A 22,168-nucleotide genomic window follows, 5' to 3' on the forward strand; every position below is an offset into this window, starting at 1 on the left:
TTGCACCCCATTAATAGCTGATGCCATCACAGAGGCTCCGTCGTAAGTCTGAGCTACCAGCTTTTCAAGACAATTATATTTCTCCAACACTCCCAATACATAGTCGGCAATAGCTGGTGCTCGTCTGTCAACCACTTCATCAAATCCTAAGAACGCCTCCTTCACAATTATCTCACTGTTCAGCTCACTTTTAGCCACATAACGCAAAATTACAGAGATTTGTGTTATGTTTGTAACATCGGTTGTCTCGTCTACTTCCACAGCAACAAAGGGGGCTGCATTAATCTCCTTTCTTATATCATCTCTCACTATATCAGCTACTGCTTCGATTAAGTCATTCTGGATTCTATTTGAACATCCAGAAAACACAGTGGATGTTTGCAAATGTCTTGCAAAAGTTGCATCTTTCCATGCAAACATATGCAATAGCTCCACATAGTTGCCACGATTAGAGGACTTTGCACCCTCCTCGTTACCACGGAATGCTATTTCCTGTTTGCCTAGATAGAAGGTTGCTTGAATAAGGTTTTTTAAAATCTCACGGTTTTCAGTCACTTTTGCATTGTGGTTGATGATATCTAATCTCCGCTGTTCATTTAAAGCAGTATCTATCCTTCTCGCTAATCCAAAGGTTTTCCAAGCAAATTGGTTTTGAATGTGACTGGTCGATTTCTCATGTTTGTTAGTGCCCCTTGATAGATTTTTTAAATCTCCAAATCCAGCATTTGTCCAAACATTATCTGTAGTGGAGAATAAAATACACGGAAAGCAGTATAGGCGATTCTTTGTAGCACAGCCACACAGCCATTCTTTCCTTTGATACCATTCAATTTGGAATGTACGTGTCATCGTTTTGTCTTTTTGAAGTAAGTCCTTCAGCTCAGGCATTGGTCTTCCTTTATTTATTACTTCTTTTTTTGCGGGAAAGTCCAATCTTGAGAAATTTCTAAGGCTGGATATAGTGTTTTCCATTCTGCAAAAATTTGAATACTGAACAGAACACCTGGCAACAGAGAAAAAAAAAAAAAAAAAAAAAGAGAAATCAGAAGGAGAGAACTAGAGTTAATAAAAGTAAATCTAAAAATAAACATATTGTGTAAAAAACAACAAACAACTTACTTGTTTTTTTGGATAAAGAACATCTAGAAATGCTCTGTGTAGTGTAGCCCTGTCCTTATTGCGATATGGGAGCTGATATCTTTTAAACGGCAGTCAGATTCTGAATAGCTATCTACGCATGCGCAACAACACGAGGTCAAGGTCAAAAGGAATTTGAATACACCACAGTAAAAAACACTAAGATGGATAAACATATGTAGACTGTCACATAAGATAGCAGATGACATTGCTTAGTGGGAACTTACAGGTTTCAGTAGATATATTTTCACTAACGTCAAAACCGCCCAATTTTTTATTTTTTTTATTTTTTTCAAATAACCTTATTATGGGGTAAAGAAAAGCACACAAATCTAGCTTTCTATCCTCTAAACTTTATTAATACCGAAGAAGGTATCTGCCTTTAAAGGGAACAGTAAACAACTTGTTATTACAAGACATTTCTGTTTTGTTGCTAAACAATAACATCAGTCTAGTCTTAAAAAGACACAAAACACAGTCATGTATGCTCATGATTCAGACTGAGCAGCAATGCTTACTTCACAATTTATTTGATAACATTTGCTTCATTCTGTTAGTATCCTTTGTTGAAGGAACAGAAATGCACTACTAGGAGCAAGCAGAACACATCAGGTGAGCCAAGAGGTAACCGACTTAAGAGTAAAGTTTTGATTATGTGTTTAACCTCTCTGCGCGGTTTAATAGCAAATCCGCAAAACAAATACAATTTTTTAAAAGATTTGTACCTCAAGTACAAAAACAAACATCAAAAAGAATACAATCTACACCAATTCTCCAAAAATGACAGCAGCAGCCAAGATAAAAGAAAACATTTTTTACACAGTATAATTATATACAGACAAGACAATACATGACTCACATACAGTCTGGTATTAAGTTTAAAGGGACATTTCATCCCAATATTGTATCCAACTGATGATCAGTTTGCATAATTATAGCATGTTTCTGAATCTGAATTGTGCAAACTTATCAGTCCTATTTTTATTTGCTACATCTTTCATCTTTGCCATTGCACTCTCATTAGACCTGATCTACCAGACCAGTTCATCTTTCATCTTTGCCATTGCACTCTCAGACCTGACCTACCACTACCAGTTCACTTCAACAGTACATTTTGAAGTTCAGGTTAGTGACTGTACTCAGAATCAGATTATGTGCACTGGTGATATGTAGACTATTTTCTGCTGAGTACCTTTTATTTATTCACCTGATGATACACTCGTGTAGCTGCTGCTGTATCATCAGGTGAATAAAAGGTACTTAGCAGAAAATAGTATACATATTATATGATATGATATCAACAATGCACATAATCTGATTCTGAGTACAGTCACTAACCTGAACTTCTAAACGTACTGTTGAAATGAACTGGTCACTGTCGGAATACACATATGGTGACATAGAATTACAGCGGGCAACTGTGCATATTACTAAAACGTGATACAGATTAGGCAAAACAATGCACTATTTACAGTTTTACAAAGAATATTATTTACAGAAAAGCATAATCTAGCAGTCATATCCATTCCATATCAGTAATAAACAACAGTATGACATGAATCTGACCTTTTAAAAAACTGTTACAGCATGTCATTTTTATATTCACATTACAGAATTCCAATCAAACTCTAAATTGCCAGGCGTGACAGAAAAACCAACAAACCAGAAAATCTCATAGTGATAGCTAACCACACAGGGTTTTTAGAATTCTATAAATACTGTAGAGTAGATAGACACTGACACATAAACCATATAACTGTCACCTGTTGCAGCATTTATATGTGATTGATTTCATGGTATATCATTCTCTTGTAAGCAAGAAAAACAAAAAATAAAAAAACAAAAAATAAAACCAAAACACATTTCTTTTGAAAATGTCAATGATTAGGAAGAAAGTTAGAATACAAGGCATTAGGCCAAACACAAAGCAATGGTTTGTTTCTTTGCCATGCTAATTTAATTAATATTCCCATTAGCAAAATAATACAAACATGAAGCTCTTCAGAATTGAATGCAACCGGTTGGGCTCAGTAAACACGTGATGGAACAGAACAGAGAATTTAATGCCTTAAAGGGTCATGATACCCAATTTTTTTCTTTCATGATTTAGAAAGAGCATGTCATTTTAAACAACTTTCTAATTTACTTCTATTATCTAATTTGCTTCATTCTCTTGATATCACTTGCTGAAAAGCATATCTAGATTTGCTCAGTAGCTGCTGATTAGTTGCTGCACATCAAGGCCTTGTGTGATTGGCTCACACATGTACATTGCTATTTCTTCAACAAAGGATATCTAAAGAATTGAGCAAATTAGATAATAGAAGTAAATTGGAAAGTTGTTTAAAATTGCATGCCCTATCTGAATCATGAAAGTTTAATTTTGACTAGACTGTCCCTTTACCTAAGTTTCTACCTAGCTGGAGTCTGAAGTGATGCTACACTTGTGATTATGTCATTTTTACATCAAAGCTGCTTGGTAACCATATGGGCATCTATGGATTCGATCTAGACTATTGTGAGTTATGTATCTGTCACATGACACTCCATTTGCATAGTCCAGGTACCTTACTTGGCACTCTAGGAGTTACATTGAAGGAGAACTGCTCAAGTCCACCTACCCAAATATTTAATAACTCATATTCTAGTCTTTAGAACAGCACAGAACTCACACATTATTATAAAAATGTGTGAGTTCTGTCTTTTGTGCTGTTCTAAAGACTAGAATATGAGTTATTTTATTAAATATTTGGGTAGGTGGAGTTGAGCAGTTCTCCTTTAATGTAACTCCTAGAGTGCCAAGTACCTGGACTATGCAAATGGAGTGTCGTGTGACAGATACATACACAAGTGTCACTATACGATTGACAAACCACAGGGCTAGGGTGCATTTTATAACATTTTATAAATATACAGAGTTACAGGGTGATTTTTTACAAATTTGGAATCTTGTAGTTGAAAAACAAACCCCCTTATGGGTCATGGTACCATATATCAAACAGAATTCTAGCACATATTTTTCAACATTAATTTTTTGAACAACACATAAACATTTAAATAAAGTGCAGTTTCACTTCACACTGCAAGTTAAGCAAAAGACTGATGTACAGGGTGGATCTTTTACAGATAATGTCTCAATTGTATAGTTTTTTGTTTTTAACAACTGTACGTTTGCTTCACCTCAATGGGAGTGTCACATTGTAAATAATAGCCATGTTTATCATGCATTGCATGATCTTCTGTAGGTAGAGCAGATGGGGGCTGCATGCATATTTTTTGCAGGGCCATAATGTACTTGCAGAAGTTGCAGAGCTGTATTGGTAATCATTGTTAAAGTGACTGATTAACACTATGGGGAGGGTCTATATATAAACATGCTAAACTGGCACAAATTGATTTTTATTTATTTATTTTTTTTAGCTCAAGCTCTTCTGAAAATGACTTTGCTGTTTTGTATGCTTATGGCCTCATGCGTGTATCATTATTCTCCGTAGCATGAAAAGAGCAGAACAGAACAGTCAGATAAAACACACATTGGAAGGACTACATTAACAGCACTCATGGGATTAAAGGTACATTGAACCCATTTTTTTTCTTTCATGACTCAGATGGAGAATACCATTTTAATAACTTTCTAATTTACTTCTATTATCTAATTTGCTTCATTCTCTTGATATTCTTTCCTGAAAAGTATATCTAGATAGGCTCAGTAGCTTCTGATTGGTATCTGCACTTAGCTGCCTCATGTGATTGGCTCACCCATGTGTATTGCTATTTCTTTAACAAAAGAATGAAGCAAATTAGATAATAGAAGTAAATAGGAATGTTGTTTAAAATCGTATTTTCTATCTGAATCATGAAAGTAAATTTTGTGGCTTAATGTCCCTTTAAGTAAAAAATGAGGAGGTCTCAAAATTTCAAATATACCTTGAATATGTGTGGGAACAAGGTGACCTTATTAACACTATATGAAAGGGGGGGGGGATAAATTAAAACATAACTTAATATGCAGATAAAGATTAAAACTGGAATCACTTTATTAAAAACACACTTTGGATTTCTCATTAGGTAAGTACTGTTGCATAGTAAAAGGTAATAGTGTGCTTTAGGTGCTTGGTTAAATAACATAAAACTGACGTATTGCCATTTGGGTATAGCAATTTTATGTAAATAACATGAGAATGTCTAAATAGCAGAAATGTCAATGTCAATTCTGCTATTTAGACATTCTTAGGTTATTTGTACAGGTTATTTACCTTAACTTGCTATACCCAAATGGCAATACGTCAGTTTTATGTGATTTAACCAAGCACCTAAAGCACACTATTACCTTTACTATGCAACAGTACATACCTAATGAGAAATCCTAAGTGTGTTTTTAATAAAGTGATTCCAGTTTTAATCTTTATCTGCATATTAAAAGTTATGTTTTACATTATTTTTCCCCACTTTCATACAGTGTTAATAAGGTCACCTTGTTCCCATACACATATTCAAGCCATATTAAGAATATGTATGTGGGAACAAGGTGACATTATTAACACTATATGAAAGAGGAAAAAAAACATTAAAACATTACTTTTCATATGCAGATATTATCTGCATATTATTAAAAGTTATGTTTTAATTTATTTTCCCCCATTTCATAGTGTTAATAAGGTCACCTTGTTGTTCCCACACACACATTCAAGCAGGTATATTTTGCAATTTTGCTACGTCCTTCCTTTTCCTCATCACTTGTCTTCCAAGTTCCATAGAACTTGGAAGACAAGTGATGAGGAAAAGGAAGGGAGTGGAAGAGCCTTGAAGTAGGTGATATTATGGAGGTATTGGAGGAGAGAAGTTCTTGAAGTTCTCAAGTAAATAAACTTCCAAGGAAGCTGTGTGAGGCGAGCCTGTGATCGGAATCATCAGAGATACTAAGTGCGCAACGCCGCCATGACTGTCACTGTGACAGTCATGGCGGCGTTGCGCACTTAGTAAACTAACTTAAAAAACTAAGGCAGCGGCAGCTAAGCAGCTTAAAGCTCTTAGCACTCCAGTCCTCGTGAGTGAGTCATGATCTCTAACACTGACTAAACAACAACACACAGTAACACTACTCTCACTGGGTCTGGAGGACTCTGCCTCTCTGTTACTGTACTGTTAGCCACCCCACCCACCACTCACTGGCACTGACCGACGGTCTGACCTGTCACCACCTCCTGAGTCCTGACCAGCCACTAGAGTCAACAGTCAAGCAAGCTAGCAATTTCACTGCTGCATTGATTTGAATTGATTCAGCTCAGCCCTCAGCTCACCTACCTGGCTAGTAGCTATGCTCCGGCTGGGCTCCTAGTCCTCCTGACGTCCAACTCCGGCTGACACCTGACACGACTGACTCCTGCTCCACACGACTCCACAACAGAACACAGACAGTCCACTCCGACTCCTCCTGACCGTCACCGACTCACTCCTCACACAACTGGGCTGGCCTAGGTCACGCTGAGAGGGAGAACTGCATATTAAAAGTTATGTTTTACATTATTTTTCCCCACTTTCATACAGTGTTAATAAGGTCACCTTGTTCCCACACACATATTCAAGCCATATTAAGAATATGTATGTGGGAACAAGGTGACATTATTAACACTATATGAAAGAGGAAAAAAAAATTAAAACATTACTTTTCATATGCAGATATTATCTGCATATTATTAAAAGTTATGTTTTAATTTATTTTCCCCCATTTCATAGTGTTAATAAGGTCACCTTGTTGTTCCCACACACACATTCAAGCAGGTATATTTTGCAATTTTGATGACATGAGTCTCTGATGATTCCGATCACAGGCTGAGCATATGTGTCTTAATGCAATGTAAAGCCCAAAATTAAAAACAGATGATTTAAATTGAACTCACTGATATGTATGCCGTTATATCCAGAATGTCCAACTTCAGCCTATGAGACCTCTTTTAATATAACTCCTACTACCCAATTCTGCACTTCTTCAAGAGAGACAGATTTGATTCACTAACAGCCTATCCAAAGTTCCCAGTCTCATCATCTTCCATGTTATTGCATGGAGACCATTCATTAAAGGGACATAACAAGGTTGATAGCATGCCAGACAAGGCTGTTTAGATCTACATGCAGGGCATCAGAGGAGCAGATCTAAGTACAAACACACAGAGTAAGTATTCTCTGCGCACTGTGTACACAGGCTTTGTCTATGCATTGACCAATAAAGCTTTTTTTGCTTTACAGCAGTACAGCCCTGGCAAACTATTGATGTTCAACTTACTTAGTCATTTTAAAGCTCATGCCCTTACCATTAGTTAGCGTCAGGATCACACTGTGTCTAGAGGAGATTAGAAGAATTGAGAGACTGTGAGACAGACAGCGCACACACAGTCACAGTGTCAGTGAAAGAGAGACTAAGGGAATAAGCTTTAGTTTAGACTCTGGACACAGAGACAGGTAGGTTATGGTATTATTGTATTATTTAAAAATAATAGTTTATACTGACACAGACAGGCAGCAGCCTCATCCTCTAATACATTCCTCACTCATAGGAATACTTTACTAGGAGGTTCTTTATTATAAAAGTAATTTTATAAAATGATGCATCATTTCACACAAAAAGTGACAGTCCACTTCCATGATGTTCCAACAGTTCCATCCATCATTAGGTAATGATTCCTTCCTTCTATTCAATATATTTAGTCTGTTGCACAATTTTTTTATTCTCCTTTAAAAACTTGGCATAAAAATAAAAAAGGTATTTTTATGCCAATTTTTTAAAGGAGAATAAAAAAATTGTGCAACAGACTAAATATATTGAATAGAAGGAAGGAATCATTACCTAATGATGGATGGAACTGTTGGAACATCATGGAAGTGGACTGTCACTTTTTGTGTGAAATGATGCATCATTTTATAAAATTACTTTTATAATAAAGAACCTCCTAGTAAAGTATTCCTATGAGTGAGGAATGTATTAGAGGATGAGGCTGCTGCCTGTCTGTGTCAGTATAAACTATTATTTTTAAATAATACAATAATACCATAACCTACCTGTCTCTGTGTCCAGAGTCTAAACTAAAGCTTATTCCCTTAGTCTCTCTTTCACTGACACTGTGACTGTGTGTGCGCTGTGACTGTCTGTCTCACAGTCTCTCAATTCTTCTAATCTCCTCTAGACTTGACACTCAGTCACAGTAGAGCGGCAGCGGCAGACCATGGGGGGTGATATATGACAATGGCTAATTACGAGTGCGCCTGGGCTGGGATGTCACTCAGTTCCTGTCTGACTGTAGAGCAACAATTCAGTTAGGCCAGTTTATACTCACAATAAACCACTGCTGTTACTTGCAGATTTGTTTATGGAGAGCCTTTCCCACCCATATTCACTGGAGGATCAGGAACACATGTTACACTGTCTGAGTGAGAACAGTATGGAACCAAAGACCAGCAAGGTGAGAAATGTTAAAAAAACCATAATAGTGGAAAAATGACATTCTCTTATTCATTAGAGCATGTCATTTTAAGACTATCAACCCGGCACTACTGTGTACTTAACCCCCGCCCAGTAGAAGTACAACTCAGGACCCGCAGACCATTGCTGGTCCTGAGCAGCGTTGCTGATACGATCAGTAGTGCTAGTTACACATCTGAGTCATGTGACTAGCACTGCTGATTGGATTTCTCTCATTATCTCATCTCCCTTCTCATATTTGTTCCCTGTGTTTCAGCCCTTTTCTCCAATCTTTTTTTTTTAGCACATTCCTACTACCCCTTTCAGTGTTGAGGCTCCACGCTGATGCTGCTTATCGTTGCATGGTCTTTTGTTGAAGGGCTAAGCAGTTTCAAGTAGCAGACAGCCTGTTTAGAGCTTGTGTCCATATCTATTAATTAGCCTTTGAATGAACCTTTAAAAGCTGTTAATTCTACACAAGTGACTGGAGTGATGTTGTATAGAAACACAACTTAAGTGTATGTTATTTATACTTAGGTTGCCTGTATTACTCTCTACTGTTACCATCCTTCAATCTCTTACCTCTGTCTACAGGACTCTGGGATTACTTGGGATACCTTAAGTTCAGGGGTCCACTCTTGGGACAGTCAGATAGACCCACTGAGCTTTAAAAGTGATTCTCTTCTGTTTGGTGGAGGAGACACAATTGCACCCAGTTATTTCAATGGTATGTTTAAATCACTTTGAGTCAATTGGCTAATTAATGTGTGTGTATATATATATATATTCTCTTGGGGTTAGCCTGGAGGGAGTAGTTGTGGAAAGGGGCTGAGAAACTTGGAATGATGGTGACTAGAAGGAATAATAAAGTAGTATGTAGGACGTGTAAAAGCAGGGAGAGGAGTAAGAGTGGCTTGGAGATAAGTGTGTTTGAAAGGTAAGAGGGCAATATTCAAGGAGAGAGTGGGAAGTGGGAAAGGGATAGTGAAAAGAAGTTGTAGAAATTTACAATAAATTTTAACAGTAAAGGTAACAGTATCTTAAAGTAAAGGGAAATGGGAAGTATAGAAAATGGTATGCCCAAAGAGAACAAGTTAAGCAATAAGGGTCAATAAGATAATAGCAAAACTAACAAGCATATTATAGGAGTTAGTGGTGGAAATATGATTGACTAGAGAGGGGAGGGATTGGTCTGAGCAGAGGGGTAACTGAAAGAATACAGACATTTCAGAGTAAAAGATAACAAGCTACTGTGTGGACCTGCAAAGATTAAAAAGTGCAAAAGCAGTGAAGTGTGGAAGGTGGGAGCAGATGAAACATGACATTGGACGTTTGGGTTAGGAGGGGGATAAAAGGAGAGATAGTTAGATACACAGAGAGCATATATAAATGGGGGAGGAAAAGGGAAAAACAACACAAAAGGAGAATGATAGGGAATCCTGCAGCAGCCTGCTGGCCTGGAAGCCGGAAACTGTGGCTGTGCTGCCTGGTCAATTACCGCAATTGTGGACTCTGACTCAGCTTCTTTCCATTCCAGCTTCCTTGGAAGTTTATTTACTTGAAATTCAAGAACTTCTCTCCTCCAATACCTCCATAATATCACCTACTTCAAGGCTCTTCCACTCCATTCCTTTTCCTCATCACTTGTCTTCCAAGTTTGATGAGGAAAAGGAAGGGAGTGGAAGAGCCTGAATTATGATATTATGGAGGTATTGGAGGAGAGAAATTCTTTAAGTGTTCTCGAGACTCAAGTAAATAAACTTCAAAGGAAGCTGTGTGAGGCGAGCCTGTGATCATCGGACGGAATCATCAGAGACTAAGTGCGCAACGCCGCCATGACTGTCACTGTGACAGTCATGGCGGCGTTGCGCACTTAGTAAAAGTTAACTGAAAAAACTAACTAAGCAGCTTAAAAAGCTCTTAACACTCCAGTCCAGTCCTCGTGAGCGGTGAGTGAGACAACAACAGTAAAACACACAGTCTCACTGGGTCTGGACTGGAGGACTCTGCCTCTCTGTTACAGTTACTGTGGCTGGTCAGGACTCAGGAGGAGGTGAGGGTGACAGGTCACTCAGACGACCGTCGGTCAGTGCCAGTGAGTGGTGGGTCGGGTGGCTAATAACAGGAGGAGTAGTACACTCCTGTTATTAGCCACCCGACCCACCACTCACTGGCACTGACCGACGGTCGTCTGAACTGTCACCCTCACACCTCCTGAGTCCTCCTGACCAGCCAGCCACAAGAGCAATTTCAATGACTGCTGCATTGAGCTCAGCCGACAGCCCTCACCTACCTCCTGGCTAGTAGCTACGCTCCGGCTGGGCTCCTAGTCCTCCACCTCCAGTCTCCAGTCCTCCGGCTGACAGTGACACGACACCTCCTGACTCCAACACAGAACACTCCTGCTCCGCTCCTGACCGTCACCGACCGACTCACTCCTGAGACTCCTCCAAACAACTGGGCTGGCCTAGGTCACGCTCTGAGCCTCTGAGACAGAGACTGGGAGAACTGCAGCAGCACGTCCGGTCCGTCGTCTTCAATCTCTGCTCTGACGCCGGTCGCACGTGACACTGACTGCGCATCAACCTGACCACCAATGCGGCTGCGCAACAATTTCCCGCCCGGCAACTCAGCCTAGAGACTCAGACATACTGATGCCTGATTGGCTGAGCGGCCGGGCAGGCAGGGCTCAGGGCTCCCGAGGCTAGCCTCCGGTGGGAGCAGTTATGGGCTGCATTAGAGACTGCTGCATTAGTTATTATTCCCCACTGGGTGGCAGTCTCTAAAGCAGCCCATAACATAACAGACTATTAGATTCATATTGCGCAATGGAAGGACAGCTGGCCTCTTACCTTCTTGCGCAATATGAATGCAATAGTAATTACGGAGGAAACGGAAAAAATAAAATTGTAAGAAGCATAATTTGGTGGAGGGGTGGGGGGGTAGGGGGGGTCACCTTTCATATGTTAAAAAAAAAAAAATAAGAAAAAAAACAAACATTTTATTTTATTTTTTTTATTATTAAAAACTAGATGTAATTCCCACATTGGCCAGGGTAGGCACTGCCTCACCTGCCTCTAATGAATGCACGTCACTGCCCTCACTTCTTGCCTGCTAACACCGGGTTTTTGTAAATCTGTAATACCAGCGCTGTAAGTAAGTGAGCGGTGACAATAACTTGCAAGTTAGTACCGCACCGCTTATAAGTTATAACGCAAAACTCGTAATCTAGCCGTATGAGTTTAATTCATCTTTTTAAAAAATATATATATATAAATCAACTAATTAGTAAATTAAACTTTACATTCTATCGTACTGCATTCCGCCCGGATCCGTGTCAATTTTTTTTTTGTGACATATTCTTCGGCATCCTGCTGAAGTCCTGGCTGTTAGGTGGCCACAAGTTCAACCTAGCCGCCCCATATATCTAGAGCGCATGCACACATCTTATTGCATCGGGAACAAGCCTGGTTGCTTACGTAGAGAGTGGGTGGGACCGCTCTCTACATCAGATACAGCATCGCACCAGGAAGTCTATGGAGGGCGGAGCGAGGTGCGGTGCATACTATAATTAAAACTGTTAAAAAAAAAAGTTTGGACATTTTTTATTATTAAAACAGCGATGTAAGTGATTAAAGGAAAGGCTACCTGCGTGAACGATCAGTGAGTCACAACTTTACCATCACTTTAAGGGGTCCAGTTTTGGGTCTTTTCTACTAGTTTGTTTTAAAAAAATCTGTTCAGTGTTTCTAGAACTGTGTGGTTTTAAATATTAAGTGCTGCAATTATGGCTAATCATGTTTTAATGTAACATATAAAAGCTTTAAAAATGAAATAATATAAATTAAAAAATTACTATCAAAAAATCTTCTGTTAGTTCCAATTTCTCTCTTAACTTCAACATTTAAAAGCTAGGAAATTCCATTTAACAGAAATAATTAAAAGTAAATTCTGTTCCTTCATTGGAACAGAAAGCAGAGATTGGCCTAGCATAGCATCTTAGAGGAACATAAGGATGCCAAGGACTTTATTATAAAGGTGAGATTATGTTCTAAATTCATTGAGCAACGTTTCACATTTAAAGGGACAGACTAAACCAGAATTGTTATTGTTTAAAAAGATAGATAATCCCTTTATTACCCATTCCCTAGTTTTGCCCAACCAACACAGTTATATAAATACATTTTTTACCTCTGTGATTACCTTGTATCTAAGCCTCTGCAAACTGCCCCCTTATTTCAGTTCTTTTGACAGACATCCATTTTAGCCAATCAGAGCTGGCTCACTGGAACTCCATGTGCTTGAGCACAGTGTTATCTATATGACACACATGAACTAACACCCTCTAGTGGTGAAAAACTGTTGAAATGCCCTAAAAGAAGAGGCGACCTTCAAGGGCTTAGAAATTAGCATATGACCCTCCTATATTTAGCTTTCAACTAAGAATACCAAGAGAACAAAGCAAAATTGGTGATAAAAGTAAATTGGAAAATTGTTTAATACAATTCTCTACCTGTACATTCTCTATCTGAATCATGAAAGTTTATTTCAGACTAGACTGTCCCTTTAATCATGATTTTTCTACTACACCTATAGCCAGCAGAATGTGGAATGCATAAAGCCCCATCTGAAGTATTTTGCCTCAATGTGTGAGCACACAGGTACCATGCAATGCAAACATGAGGTTGCATTCACATTGCTCCTAACTTGTAATACTAGTGCACATTTACGTGTGCTGGTATTTCTGAGTGGAGCCCAAATATCACTCTGGCAAAAGCGCAATATTGGGCTCCACTCATAATCTAGGCCTACAAACACAGTTACTGGAAAGCTTCATAAACTCAGGAATTTTCACATTTTTGCATGTCTTAGTAACAAAATTTGACAGCAGGATTTTTTTTTCTCTCCTTGTTTAATTTTATATAAAAAAACATATAAAATATATCAATAAGTATAAAACATTTTTTGAAAGTATAGCCTTTTCTTTCTTTTTTTTTAGTTATATAGAATTATACCTAAAAAAATATTTTCATATTTAATATTGTCTGTAACTCATGTATATTTTATGTTGCCTTAATGTGGTAAAAGTCCTTACATAAGAGTTTTAATGCTTATGGAAGCTTCCTAGCAATGGACTTTATTTTCAAAGCAAGCAAAGTCTCTGATGCAGCATTGATTTTAATATTACATGACTTGGTGTTGTAGGTGAATGAATACAAATTATAGCTAAAAACATCACACTTACGTATGAACAGTAAGTTACATAAACCTTGCACATTTATATAACTACCACTACTGGAAGATTAAAATATAAATTTACAATAGTTTTATAAAATACCTAATTTACTTTAGTAAATGTTTAATTTTAGGCCTGCACAGCAGGACTTTACTAATTTCTAATTAGTGTCATTAGTAATGTCCACAGGAGGTATTATTATGTAAAATGAAGCATAAAATATAAAGTGCCCTAAGATATGTTTATTTTGGAAAATATTCACATTATCTCTCACTCATAAATACACGTACCAAAAAACAATGTGAAATGTTATATAAATAATCATTTGTGTGCATGCGCTATAAAAAATGTAAGTAATTTAACAATATTCTATTGTTTATGTACAGTTTATTAAAAAATACATATTTTTTTTATATTATTTGCCTCATATATCAGCATTTTTTTGTTTGTATGTTTGTTTTTTATGTTGTTTTTTTGTTTTTAACTTTAAGACCAATTTAAGAGCCGATGGAAAAAAAAAAAAATACCAAGATGAACTAAAAAGTAATAAAATGCAACATTAGATCTGATTATTGAGTGAACAGTGCTTTTCATCTGAGAAACAAATTTTTATATTCATAAAAACAGATAATTATTCACTTATTTCAAATTTAGATAATAATCTCTCGCTTCTTAATGCCACTTTCAGATATGATTTATTTATATAATGAACGTACCTTATAGCAAACATTTTTATAGTCTGTACATGATGATTTTACATATGCTCTGGGAGCTGAAGAATGCAGTCAGCCAGCACTAATGTGCTTATACAGCGCTATAATTTCTAAAGGAATCTTCGCATCATAATCTCACACATACGAAATATTATCATATTCACAGCACCACAATGTTATAAAAACCTGCTTTGCACTAAACTAATAAAAAATATGTAAAAAATATGTGTTGTGACATTTTAATTCATTACCTATTCAAGTAAAAATTAAAATAACACATTAAACATTTTAGATAAAAGTCACTAAAACCTTATTTATTGCTAACATACTATTTGATTAATTCATTAATATTTGTCACTAAGTTTTTATAATATTTATTAAAAGTCGACTTAACGAAAGATAAATCTATTAATGTATGTGAGATGTGTCATCGTTTCTATTAGTATTATCTTGGCATACAGTCTTATTTAATTAAAGAAACAAATAGGCAATAAAATAAATATTTCTTCAGTAAATGATATGCGTGAGCTGTCAAATAGAATTTAACCCTCTACTTGTAGAGCCTCAGATGGTTATATAACAGTGACTTATTCATTCACAGAGCTTCTGACACTGTGCTTATCTATAGACATGGATATGTTGAGCAGGTTTACTATCCACTCGACAGTTGCCAGCTTCGGTGAGCTCTTTATCCTTTAATAACAGTTATCCCTTTCTCAGAGAGACTCTGAATACAACATTGACAGAAGGTACGGGTGAGAAAATTTGAGTGAGGCCTCCCCTAGTAATGAACATTCCAGAGGAGGAAAATGAAAGATCGAGCAAGGAAGATGGTAACTTTGAAGTGTTGGATGGATATTTATGGAGTGTTTATTCTTCTCATAATACTCTACTCCAATGAGACAAATTCTGTAGGCATATCTATTCTTGGACTTTTGCCGATAAGTCGCTTTATGGGTCCAACAAATCTTACTGCTGGTGTCTTACCTGCTGTCCAGTTAGCCTTGGAACATATAGAAATGCACCCTGGAATCTTAAAGAATTATCAGCTACAGTTAGCATTTATGGATACACAGGTACAGTAGATAAAATAGAGCTGGATATGCAAAGTGATGTCTTGTGCATGAAAGACACATGCCTGTATAAAGTGAAATGATTTCTTACAAATATGTTGCTCTAGTAATTATGGTCAATATTTTTAGATTAAAGTTTATGCTGTATTTAATATTAATAAATAATAATTTCTTGTCAATACACAGATAAGCTTCTAAGACATACAGTAGGTACTGACTTTTCTGTATGTGTATCAGAGTTCTGTGTGTGTATCAGAGTGTTTATTTCTATTGTGTCTGGTATAAATAGTGTTTGATTTGGTGACATTGCTCTTTAATAACGGTCCCAATATAATTAAATAATTTAACAAACTATACTAAAACATTAACATTTGATTTTTAAACCTTATTTATTAAGTTCATGTGGCAAATTATTTTTACACTCCATAATTTTTTTTACCAGTAAGTTGTCATACTATTAACCCATTTAAAACCTTTTATTCTATTTCTAGAATGGCATCCAGAAATTATTTTACTTTTAACAATCTAAACAGAAACTAAAATATCAAAACATCTTATAATATTATTTATAGAAAAGGTTTGCCCAATCCTTTGCAACTAAATGACTGCTGCTTTTTATCCTCTCTGCCAACATTACTGACCCCAAACTTGTTCATTTTGTTTGATTGGCAGGCCCAAGGGGGGGGGGACGGGACTGCAGAATAATTATTTTGCACAATAATTAATGGGCAGAGTTTACAAATGGTGTCCCTTCCTACTCAAAGGAATAAGGGTGGATATCTTCCCTAGCTGGGAACATTGTCAGCATTGCTAATGATAAATGGGGCCTAGTAAGTAAGTTGTAGTCATTAAGGTTGAATGGTTTATGTACAGGCAAATTATATGCACTCATTGCTTGTACAAAAACAATTTAACCATCCATTGACTTACCATAGCCCTGATGAAACAATGTATTATATTAAAACCTATATTGGATCTATACATAATACACTATTGGTGATAATTGGTGTGATTAAATACTTATAATATAATGAAACATAGAAAACACAACAATAAAGCAATAAAGCAAAAATAGCTGCTATCCCAATTATATAGACTAGATTTCTGTGTTCAACAATATTTGTTAGTTGGTTAAAAAAAAAATTGACTTCCGGTGAGCGGTCAAAGAATAAGCTGCACTTTTCTGGAGCTCCGTGCTGCTCTCTGATCCCATAGTGCAATCTAGGGATCAATCCATGCCCGAATGCTTTGGTCCTTGACAGGGAAAATGTCTGGACGCCGACACTGCTGGAGAATTACACCTCTCCCCCACCAAAGCCAGTTTAGCACAGTAGGTGCAGAGTGACAACACCTGTTCTATGCCCGCAGCCATATTGGCTTCCTGACTTTGTAAACAAGATGATCACCTTCCAGAGACGGCGGAGTGGAGGGAGTGACAGCTCACAATAACTCCTTACTAGCTCAGATTGTCCCTGCTCCGTCCAAGCAGAGTCAAGGCGACAATGGATCATAGAGAACGCCATTCCGGCGTGTAGATCCGTATCAGATCAGCTACTAGGCTGCGCACAAATGACCTTGTTGTAGCTACCACAGACATCCGGCCTTGAGCGAGAGGTGCAGCGCAGACTGAGACATCTGAGGCGACTGCTTCTGCAGGGTGAGACCAGACCTGGCCTGGATCGGCGCTGGAACTACAAAAGAGCGCAAAAACTTTTTGGCGCCATCTTAGAGGCCTACAGCTGCAGCATTCATCCCCACAGGGGACTGAGGATTTCAGCACACTGCCTGTCCGGAACATGTACCAGGATACAGCAGAGGTCTTAACCCCAGGGGTGAAATATTGGTAAAGTATTGCCTATTCCACTTACTAAGGGGACAATCATTGATATATGGGAGCTGAGGACTGAACTCACTATATTAAGACAATGCACGGCCCTCAGTGACCAGTTACAGCAATGGAAATCTCTTCTGCTATCCCTCATGGGACGTAATAGCCTCATACACATGGTCATTCTACCACGCATATTGTACCTGATGCTCATGTTGCCATTCCTGATCACAAAAAAGGACCTTGGAGCTCTTAATCAAGCTATTAAGATCTTTACAACTTCCATACAAAGATGGAGACTTTGGTCTCCCGAATTTCAAACTCTATAATTGGGTGCCAATGATCTGCCTTGTTATGGATTGACAACTAGGTACGTCTCATTTTACTGACGTAGGTTTGGAGAATGCAGTCCTAAAACCAATAGAATTGTCATACTTACCATATCTCAGGCCAGGTGAGACTGCTTCTCATATTAGATATTCCATTCTTTATAGAGGTCCTCTTGGAACTTGGGGCTCTGCCCATAAATTCCTGGGACCATGTCACCCTTCCCTGCGTCTGCTACCTTTGGTTGGCAATTTGGGCTTTCCAGTGGGTACAGATACTCTACCATTTCTCCAGTGGAGGGAGAGAGGCAAAAAAGTAGTCGGGATGTCCTAAACTCTCTGTCACACACAGTTAAAACTTTTAATGAATTACGCACCCAATACGCAATCCCAAATAACCAGTTCTATGCGTACCTACAAGTACGTCATTACATTAATACCCTTAAGCAAGAGGATCCAAATTTTTGGGATGCACCAATATTTGTCCTCCGACAGTCGGCTTTTATGATGGGGGACTTTTCCCTTACCGGAATCTATAAAATCCTAATACATAAAGTGGCTACTGACACACAGAGGCGTATACTAAACAGGTAGGAGATGACAGATTTAGATTATATCTCTTTTAATGATGTACAAACAAGCCTAGAGTTAACTAGGAAAGCAACACTAAGCATACCACTGCGAGAAGCTCAGGTGCAAATTATACACTGTGACTAAATAACTCCCAAGCGACTCTCTAAGTGGAACCCCCAGCAGCCGAACAGATGTGGCTACTACTGCCCTCTAATTTGGCAATTTTGGGCTTGTATTCAATACTGTCTCAGGAGCACTTTCGGGGTCACTGTTACGCTACAGGTAGAGCAGATATGCCTGTTCGGCTGGGATGACATACCCAGAAAATATCATAGATTGTTCACAGTATTCTTGTTACTGGCTAGGAAGTGCATACTGTGTCTGTGGACAGATAGGAAACCCCCATCCATTACACAATTCAAGCGTAAACTATATAAGTACAGAACAATTTGATGTTAAACTTGATGTGGCTCGCAGACTGAGACCCTTTATGACTAAATGGGAATGCTTTTTCCAAACGCTCAAGCCTGTGCTGCAAAGACAGATACTTGGATCATTTGCACAGATATAACTGCTCCTGACTGCATCTTTAAGTGGGGAATGGGCGGCACAATACACTGCAGCTGAGACTGGTACAGAACGGGAGTTTGTGAAATACTTGTTGCACAGATACTATGAGATAGAGGTGGGTGTGATGGGGGGGATGGAGAGAGAGGAGGGGGATTTTCCTTTTTTTATTTTTTGTCAAGATCCCAGGGACGCTAATGACTCATAAGGTATAATTTTCCAAGCTGCACATGGTTAGGAATTGTTAAATGTTATATAAGCTTGTATAAAATAGAAAAATTAGAAAGGGAAAGGAAACAGTGGACGACTTATTATTGAACCATGAAAATGCTTATCAGAGATCTATCAAATATGAATGTGTCACAAATGTTTTATTCTTGCAAGATTACAGTGTCAACACGTAAAATCAAGCATAGAAAATACCAGATGAAAAGTAATGTTGTTTACTTTAGCACACTAATCTAATTACTGGTATGTGATGAATGTAATAACACATGTATCTATTTTGCACTTGAAGTCTCAGTGATGTAAGTATATTTTCTATTTGTATGTTCCTTTCTTATCCCTTTTGAATAAAAAGAATAAAAAAATATATATATTTGTCTAAACTATAAAATTGTGAGAAACACGCAATTTACATTGAAAAATGCAAATCAACAATATTGGGTCATATTCTCACATTTCTTATAGGTAAGCCCAGTGGTGGTCTTGGGTATGCTAACAACAATTACCATCAAGTCAGGTATCAGTTGTGAAGGATGATACTTGTGGGATAGTGTAATCCATTTCTACTATGTAGTCATGTTTTTCTTATTAAAATCCCATTTTCCCTTATGCACATAATTTCTTACCAATAATACAGCAAAGGATATGTTAAAAAGGGGTATGCCTTGTATATTTATGGTGGCTGACAACTTGGAGAACTGAGGTTGCTACAATAATGATCTGGGGACCATAGTATCCCCAAGCCCCCATAGAACTGCTGCTAGATAGGTCACTACAAAAATCTTCATAAATATTTGTAAATTGTACATCCTTTATATATCTATGCCGTTTTTACATGGGACAATCAAGGAGAATTTGCTTAAAGGGACATTCAACTCAAAATTTTGTTTAAAAAGATAGAAAATCCCTTTATTACCCATTCCCCAGTTTTTGCATAGCCAACATGGTTATAACATGGTTATATTTTACCACTGTGATTACTTTGTATCTAAGCCTTTTCTGACAGCCCCCTGATCACATGACTTTTTTTTAAATTATCTATTGACTTGCATTTTATCCAATTAGTGCATTGTCTGCCACAACCCATGGGCGTTAGCACAATGTTATTTATATGGCTCACATGAACTAGCAGTCCCCTGTTGTGAAAAGCTAATAAAAAAGCATGTGATAGAAACAGGCAGAAATTTAGAGGTTTAAAGGTAATAAAGTATATTGATTAAATCAATATTGGCTGTGCAAAGCCAGGGAATGGGTAGTAAAGGAGTTATCTATCTTTTCAAACAATAACAATTTTGGTGTTGACTGTTCCTTTAACTTACCTTAATTATAGATTAATTGGAATGCTTCATTTGTTTTGATAAAATAATTAGATGTGTAACATTACCATTACATACTGTATATAGCAAAAAACAAACATTTGCTTTAATTACATGGTGCAATATCATCAGAATAATATTCTTCTATCCTACTATATACTAATACAGAGCAGACAATTATATATTGTGGGCTCCTTTTATCAATGTACGGGCACACAGGGTTCACAATCTGGTAACAAGTTCTCCCGTGATTGCAGCTAGCTGTCCTCTTAAAGGGATATAAAACAGTATGAACTTTTATAAGTTTATAAATATGTACTGCAGCCAAAGCTTACCTGCAAAACGGTTTATATTTTAACCCCCATTAACCCCTTTAATTCAGGCATAGTTTATTTTGCAGCAAGCTCCCCCCTTGTCATTTCCATATATGGAAGGTGCTATCCAGGCAATAGCTTCAGCAGAATGCACTTGTGCACCTGCATGGTAGGGGGCAGAGTCACATGACACCTGACTGAAGCAGTGCACAATATAATGCAGAAGCATTCACAAAGCATCATCCCCATGAAAATGTTTAAACATGGAATAATATTTGAATTATATTAGTCTGCAATATAATACTCTTGAGCAGAGCATGCATAAGGCAATACTAATAACTTTATATGAATTTACTTTTTTGTAAATTTCTGTTCAAAAAGTATATATACAGCACTACAGATTGTCTTCTGAAGCTGAGAGACAGAGGTAAATTTACATTCATATTCATTTTTTATGGTTGTGTATTGGAACCTGCTATATATATATATATATATATATATATATATATATATATATATATATATAGTGGATACAAGTATGTTTCCATATACTTTTTACAAAAAAAGCATTATCCTTTATTCAGTAGATACTAGATAGCAGGATTGTCCCTCCTCAACCCCCCCTTTCTTGCATAAGTAATTATCCTCACTTGCACATTTTTTTATAAATAACACCACAGGGTATGGAGTAGGATACTGATAAGGGGGGTGGAGCAAGCTACACCTGTCAACACTAACGTGTAAGTAATTTAGCAGATTTTTGGGAATTTTATTAAAATACTTATAAGCTTTTTTTTTACACTTTTTTTACACACACTGTTTTACCTCAGTTAACTCTTCTATAATATGCACATAACTCAAAATGTTTTATGGCACTTTAACTATTGGCTGCAGACTTGCTCTTGCAAACATGCACCAAAGAAGCATCTGCAAGATGATAAATGGAGCCCATTATCTAAAAAATAAACCTAACAATATAAACAATAAACACACATACAATAAAAAAGTGGTTAACTCAATTTACTCACAAATTATGGCTTAGATTAAATAAGAAACACCAATTTGTATCATATTTCTTATGGTACATTAAATGTGTTTTTTTTAATTTGAGTAACTAAAATTAATGCAATTTATTTTAATTAATAAATCTAATGAGTTTTGGTAGCAGTGGTAATAATGATCAAGTGAAAAGTAGAAACAGTGGTGAGAACTTGTAATTCATACCCTGAAAAAAGGATTGTAATAAAGATGCAAAATGCATGTCTTGGTTTCCTTCCTTGGTGATTCAGAAGGGAATGATAGCAAACTTACAGCTGTGTTGTCTATTTTTGAAATCAATACAACTGGCGTATTAACTTTCTATTCTCCATGAGAGATGATTAACTGCTATTGAATGTGATGACT

General features: G+C 37.1%; 1 protein-coding gene and 1 long non-coding RNA gene across 2 annotated transcripts in view; both read left to right on the forward strand.

Moving 5' to 3' along the window:
* GABBR2 (gamma-aminobutyric acid type B receptor subunit 2) overlaps window positions 1–22,168 on the forward strand; it is a 1,106,195-nt gene that overhangs the window by 38,002 nt on the left and 1,046,025 nt on the right. The gene's annotated exons all lie outside the window — the stretch shown is intronic.
* LOC128660646 (uncharacterized) lies at window positions 4,597–9,603 on the forward strand. Its single transcript, XR_008402568.1, has 3 exons — window positions 4,597–4,709; window positions 8,494–8,594; window positions 9,188–9,603. It is a non-coding gene; the product is annotated as an uncharacterized LOC128660646 (long non-coding RNA).

Source organism: Bombina bombina, chromosome 5 (genome assembly GCF_027579735.1).
Source record: "Bombina bombina isolate aBomBom1 chromosome 5, aBomBom1.pri, whole genome shotgun sequence".
Lineage (NCBI taxonomy): Eukaryota > Metazoa > Chordata > Amphibia > Anura > Bombinatoridae > Bombina > Bombina bombina.